Here is a 7647-nt window from a genome sequence, read left to right on the forward strand (position 1 = left end):
TGTTAAAATGTGTTATGGGAAAATATTACATCAAACATTAGGAGATATTTTCCCCAGTTCTTAAAAAAGTATTTTTCTTATGGTTATTCTTACATAAGTAAATCACATTTAATTGATATGAGATTATGCAATGTTAATTATGTTGGCTCAACATATTGTAAAAAAATAAGACAATAGATCAGAATTTTATGGTTAAAAAAGATAGGAGAAAGCATTTAGTTCAATAGTTTTAGGCTGGGCACAGTAACTCATGCCTGTAATCCTAGCATTTTGAGAGGCCAAGGTGGTCAGATTGCCTGAACTCAGGAGTTTAAGACCAGCCTGGGGAACATGGTGAGACCCCATCTCTACTAAAAATACAAACAATTACCCTGGCATGGTGGTGTGCAGCTATAATCCCCTCAGGAGGCGGAGCCACGAGAGTCAGTTGAGCCTGGGAGTCGTAGGTTGCAGTGAGCTGAGATCATGCTTGTTACTTTATTCCAGCCTGGGCAGCAGAGCATGACTCTGTCTCAAACAAGCAAGCAAGCAAACAAACAAACAAATAAATAAAGTTTTAAGCAAAGATTCATATAATGATTTTAGATTTTCTTTGAATTTTTATCAGTCTGTGAAGAAATGGAGAAAAATAATATGAAAAGATTTTTTTTCTTACAGCTTTATTTTAATTCTTTTGATATAAAGGACTTTGCTATTTTGAATTTGCTCTCCTGACTTTTTTGTTGTTAAAGTGTTCTTTATAATGTAAAAATGTTCTTTATAATGAAATGGATTAAGTAGAGATGGTAGTTTTTATATTTTTTAATTCCCTTGTTTTAAAAAAAAATGTTGACAACTCCAACATTTTCACCAGAAATAATTCTAGGTTGATTTTTCTTTTCTTTAGGACTTTGAAAGATGTTACATTTTTGTTTTCTGACCTCCATTGTTTCTGTTGAGAAATCAGTGCTAGTTTTCTATATTTTAATATGTCTTTCTTCTTCTGTGGCTACTTTTCAAATGTTTTTATATCTGTTTTTAAAACTTTGATTAAGATATAAATGGTATTTGTTCTACTTGAAATTTGCTGAGCTTCCTGATCTTGTGGGCTTTCGTATTTATTGAAGTTGAAAAATTTAAAGCACTAGTTCTCCCTTTTTTGCTTCTCTATCTCCTATCTTCAGACATTCCCTAAAATATTTTTGACTTAACACTGTTCCACTGGTCACTAAGCAACTATTCCATTTTTTCAGCCCCTTTTCTGTCTCTTTCTCAGGTTAGACAGTTTCAATTCCTATGTCTTCAAGTTCATTAATCTTTTCTTCTCTAATCGCTAGTCTGCTGTTAAACTCATATAGTAAAATATTCATTTCAGCTGCATAAGTTCCATTTTTATAGTTTGCATTTCTGTCCTTATACTCTTGTTGGTTTCATATTCAAATGCTTAAAAATATTTATAATAGCTGTTTTGAAGCCTGTTCTGAAAATTCATCTTTAATTCTGGGTCTGCTCTTATTGAGTGATTTTTCTACTAATGATGGCGTATTTTCCTGCTTCTTCAGATTTCTAATAACTTTTTCTTGGATGCTAGGCATTTTGAATTTTATGATGTTAAATATCAGGATTATTTTAGTCTCCGTTTAATGATGATGAAGTTGGTTGAACCAGCAATCATTTGTGTATCATCTTTGTCTTAAAGACCTGTGTTTAAATTTGCTATACTGGATCTAGAGTAGTTTTAGTTAGTAAGGTATAATGATTCTTAAATCTCTAATGCATTCTCAGGGGTTCAATAAGGCTTTTCTACTCTGGATGATGGGAACGTAAAAGCACCTGAACCCTGTATGAGCTCTGTAAATTAACGCACATCCCTGGCGGTAATCCTTTGTCAGTACTCACGCAGTTTTATTTTTCATCAGAGCTGCTTGGTATTCAGCTAGACTCAAAAGGACTCTAATGTAGTAGTTTTAGACTTTTTAAAAGTATTTTGTCTTGTAAATTTCAGGCCCCTCACTCTTCTTGAATTTAGGTAATTGTTTCCTCAACTTAAATTAGTGTTTTTGCTCTATTTAAAGAGTACCCCTTAAACTCAACTTCTAAATTCTAAATTTGAGATTTGTGTTCTCTCCCTGCACTGCAGTCTTTAAAGAAAGGTAGGGCTTACTTTGCATGTCTGTCTTTTGTTACAGATCACAGTTCTCTATGCTGTTTATTTTCAGTGGCTAAAAACCACTGTATTGTGTATTTTTACAGTTTTCAAGCTGTTTATGGCAGAAAGGGATGTATCAGTTAATCATAATAATCAGGTCATCTTTAAACATATATAATATGCATATACAGTTTTTGTATATGAATATTATACTCTGTTACCTGAATTCCATTATTACTGTTATTGTTGAATAAATCTATCATAGTTTTAAAATTAATTTTTTAATATTTCTCAATAGATAATTAGATTAAACTAATAAGTATTAGTTTTAACAACCTTTCTAGTTAACATAACTTTATTTTTGTAGTTTAATATCATTGGTTTACCACTTGAGTACAGTAAATTAATAGTTGGAATCCTTGTCTTCTTTTCCTTGGCATTAGGAGAAAGTAAGGCTAATTAAAATGAGGCTAGGTTTCAGATTTATGTTTTGTGTATGTGTGGATTTATATAGTTATGTTCCTTATTCTCTTATAGCATCGCATAGAATTTGCCCTTTATACATTGCTATTATTTTCATGTGAAATTAGTTTTCCTGTACTTTTTAGAATACGGCATATTTCAAGAAAGCTTTTTTAGCTTTAATTAATTTGAGTTTAGTAATCACAATGGTGGTAGTGCTAGTAATCTAAAAATAATTTAAAAATGAATAATTAGTGGCAGCTCTGATTTATCATATTCTGTGTCCTTGAGAAAAATAATTCTTAATATGGAATAAGGGACATGAAAATGCAAATGCAATAGAGAATAGTTTAGTTTAAAGCACTTTAGTCTTGGAAATTTGACTGCAAGTATCAATGTGAACAGAAAATTGCTGCTGTGTGGGTCACTGTTTCTCATCTTTTATAGTGGAGAGATCTGGGGTATATATAATTCCTGCCTGGAAGTATTTTCTACTCTTTTCCACTATAAATTCCTAGAAACAATGACTAATGCAGCAGCAATAAGACCTAGATTGTGGTCTTGAAATGTCACTTCTCACTCCCAGAAAACTAGATTTGCTCAAGACATCACTGATTCCAGGTCTCAGACAGGAAACAGGCAGGTGGAGCCTAGCAAATATTGTCATGTCAGTTAGCAAATAAGCTGTCAAAGACTGATTGATTTAAAAAATTATTCAGGAATTTGGTGGGGTTTCCACTAACCAAAATGACAGCATTTGAACTTCAATAATTTTAATAATTGCAATGAATTGATCAGATCAAACTTATTTATATCTATAAGTACATAATGATATCAAAAAAGAATTGCCTACTTTCAGATTATCAATAGAACCGAATCCATTGTTATTAAAATTGTTTAGGATAGGTGAAAAAGTAAGCAGGTAGCCTGCATTTTTCTATTAACTCTATATGGGTAACAAAATACTGGATGAGATAATTTTTTTAATAAAAATATTCTAACAAACACATAAAAATAAAATAATTTCATTAGAATCTCATAATTTTAACCCCTAACAGATGATTAAACTTAGGTATTGTGATTCAATGGCTGTTAAGATCACATAAAGACATGGCAAAATTACGTGCTTTTTGTAGCCTTGCTATACCCTACTTACAGGTTTTTAAAAAGACCAAAGTACGATTCATTCTCTGGACCCAGCTGCCAATGAGTAGAAATGGCAGGACAGGAGACAGAAGATCACGTTGAGCTGCACCATAAATATGCAGTCAGCAGAGCTCAGACCGTGGGGGCAACTGCAGCACAGTTCTTCAACACATACATTTTGTAAGAAAGAGAAACAGATTAAAATTAGAGGGAAATAGAATTGTCTTGTGGATTCAGTGAAAAACGTAAACCTTTGAACCAAATAAATATAGCTTTACAAATAAAGGACTAATTGCCTAATGAGTTCTGCCTGAAAGTGTGAATGACCTATCAAGCATGAAAATCAGCATAAATATTTTACTAGATATTTTGAGAATAAATTTGATAAAAAGCATGAGGTAAGGGAATATGAAAAGAATTTATATACCAGAAATCAACCAAGATTTGTTTTTCACAGTTATCCCCAAACTACTCTCAATCATAGTAATTTAATTATTATTATTTTTTTTAACACACCAACACTGCAAATCCTGGATCACACTTGTCTTCCTAAATTTATAATACTCCAACAGTGTTTCACCATGTTGGTCAGGCTAGTCTCGAACTCCTGACCTCAAATGATCGGCCCACCGTGGCCTACCAAAGTGCTGGGATTACAGGAGTGAGCCACCACACCCAGCCATATCTTTTTAAAATGCCAGTTGATCATGTTAAAATAAAAATACTCCTACTACTGAGAGTAATAGGAATGAATAAAATATTACAGAAACCAAATTTATTCTCTTTCTGTAATGCAGAGGTGAAAAGGACACACACATTCCTCACATCACCCAGTGAAAATGTTAAATATTATTTGTTAAGGTAGCTCACAGGCAGAGAAGCAGCAAAGCACATATTTTCTTTCACACTTGCATTATTCCAATCAGAAAGCTTGTCACGGGCATGAGTGTGCATGACACATCATAAAAGGCTCCAGGAGAGCGACCTCACCTCATCCACTCAACATCTTTATAAGGAAAGAAGGAGAGAAAGCGTCTGTGTACAATGGGAGTGTCCCGGACAAGGCAATGACTTATTAAGAAAGGGAGAACTAGAGTTCACTGCGAGGTTGGTGCGAAAGTCATTGTGATCTTTGTCATTACTTTCACACCAGCCTAATACATTTTTTCTGCTGAGCTATGTCACAAACTGTTAGGCAAAATTCTCCCTAAACTCAGATGAAAAAGAGGAAATGATCTTCAGGGCCTTCCAGTTTTGCCTGTTCTCATTCCCTGATGACAAACAGAAAGCTTCCGTCAGCTTCCTGATGCGGCCCCTAACCATCTTTTCAGCCTCTTTTCTCAACTCATCGCTTACCATTTTAACTCCAGATGTTCCGCATTCTTGCCCTTCTTAGGATGGGTCATGCTGTTTTGCAACACCTGGCCTCTGGAACAGTGGCATTCCAGTAGAAACAAAGTTTAATCATTGGAGGGCTAGCCAAGAAGAAGGACGGGAGTTTATTACTCAAATGAGCCTCCTGGAAAATTCAGAGGCTAGGGTTTCTCAAGGACAGTTTGGCAGGCAGAAGCCTAGGAATGGAGAAGGCTATCTTTTGCATTAGGGATGAAATCCTAGGGAGTCTAAGCTGTCTTCTTGCCCTGAAGTTCCTGGGTGGGGTCACAAGACCAGTGAAGGAAGTTTCTTAGTATGGATTGCTACTCCAGGTGGTGCCACCTGGTCCATCAGAATGCAGGGTCGGAAACACACCTCAAACACAAATCTTAGGTTTTACGATAGTGATGTTATCTACAGGAGCAGTTGGGGAGATTACAAATCTTGTGACCTCTGGCTTCATAATTCCAGAGCCATAATTTTAACCTTGTAGCAAACTGGGCTAGTTTTACGAAGGTGGTTTCAGTTCCTGAGTCAGGAGTGGGTTAGTTTTGGAAAGGGGCTGTTATCATCTTGGTTTTAAACTACAAATTAAATTCCTCCCGTAGTAAGCTTGGACTATGCCCGGGAATGAACAAGGGCAGCTTGGAGGTCAGAAGCAAGATGGAATTAAGTCATATTTCTTTCACATTCATAATTTTTGGAAAGGCAGTTTCCATCACAGCTGTGGACGAGCGTCATCCCACAGTTGAGAGAGTTAAAAATGAGAAAAATTAAATGATTTTCTCACTGTCAGCATATTATTGCCGTGATTGAAAGTAGAATATTGTCATAAGTCCAATCCTTTCCTAAGCCTCTCCGCAAATGGCTAAAAGCTTTTGGAGAAAATGGTTTAGCAGTGCCCCATGTTCAGCACCTCTCTCTTTGCTTGTGACTTCACTAGACCTCGATGAGTTTCCTTTTCCTCTGCGAATGAAGTTTTAATCTGCAGCTGGATAGAAGATCTGAACAGCCTACCTTTCTCTTGGTTTCTGACAAATCTCCCGTTCTCTATGCCCGACTGTCACGCAGTTTCCGGGTGTTCCTCCCTATGTGCAGTCCTGCGAAGGATTTCTTTTCTGATACTCAATTGTTAATTTTGCTAGGACACAAGTAATAAATACGTATTTTAAAAACCCAAGTAATATGTATTTTTAAAGCCAGTAAGAAATTTATTTTATTTTTAATAAGTCTTCATTTTAGTCAGTGTGGGCTTCTGTAGCAAGATACTGCAAATTGGGTGATTTGTAAACAAGTATTTGTTTCTGACAGCTCTGAGGCTTTGAAGTTCAAGATCAAGGTGGCAGAAGATTCAGTGTCTGATCAAGGCCTGCTTAATAGAAAGCTGTCTTTCCACATGGCAGAAGGGGTGAGGGAGCTCCCTGGAGTCCCTCTCACAAGGGAACTCATCCCATTCATGAGGGTCCTGCTCTCATGACCTGATCACTTATCGAAGGACCTACTTTCGCACTGTCACATTGAGGATAGGGTTTCAGCATCTGAATTTAGGGAAACATAAACATTCAGTTTATAGTAGCTTTTCTTATTTTGTCAAAACTGTAGATTTACTGAAATGTTATTAAAATAGGGTAGAGTTCCTATATGCTCTTCAGCCAGTTCCCAGCATTATCATCTTAAATAATCATGGTACATTTGTCAAAACTAAGAAACCAATACGGGTGCCTGGTTATTAATTAAACTGTATGTTATTCAGATTTCACCAGTTTCTTTCAGTTCCAGGATCCAATCCAGAATTCCACATTGCATTTGGTAGTCATGTCTCATTACTTTTCTTTATCTGGAATAGGGTCTTAGTATTTTTTCATTTTTCATAACCCTGGCAATTTTGAGGATTTGGGTCAGGTACTTTCTAGAATATCTCCCTGATTTCTTTATCATGACTAGACCAGTGTTATGGGTTTTGGGGAAGAATACTACAGCAGTGAGGTACCCATTGCACCGTATAAAGGCAAACATACCATCAGCCTGACTGTCATTGGAGATGCTGTCCTGGCTCACCCGGCTGCAACTGTGTTTATTAGGTTTCTCCCCTGAGAAGTTACTTTTCTGACCTTTACATACTATATTCATGGGAAGCAAGTCACCAAGTTTAGCCCACACTCAAAGGGGAAGAGGACAGAATTAAGGTTCACCTTTGAAGAAGAGAGTATCTACACAAATTGTTTCGAATTCTTTTATAAGGTAGAGTCCTCCCTTTTCCTCTACTTATTCAACACTTTATCAGTAGAGGCTCATGTATGCGTATGTTTTGAGTTATCATCCAGTACCACATTATTTATTTTGATATTCCAGCTTTGGACATTGGTAGTCCATTCAGAGTGGCTCCTTGTTGCAGCCACTATTATACTGTGGAAAGCAAAATATTGTCACATATCAACAGAGCCTACAAAAATATTTAGACTGTGATGCATTTTGCTTATTTAGAAAGATAACGAGAAAAAAGTGATACAATTTTTTTAAGGTAGTGTCTCCCTTTG

Source organism: Cebus imitator, unplaced genomic scaffold, assembly GCF_001604975.1.
Source record: "Cebus imitator isolate Cc_AM_T3 unplaced genomic scaffold, Cebus_imitator-1.0 Scaffold247, whole genome shotgun sequence".
In the NCBI taxonomy this organism is placed as follows: Eukaryota; Metazoa; Chordata; class Mammalia; order Primates; family Cebidae; genus Cebus; species Cebus imitator.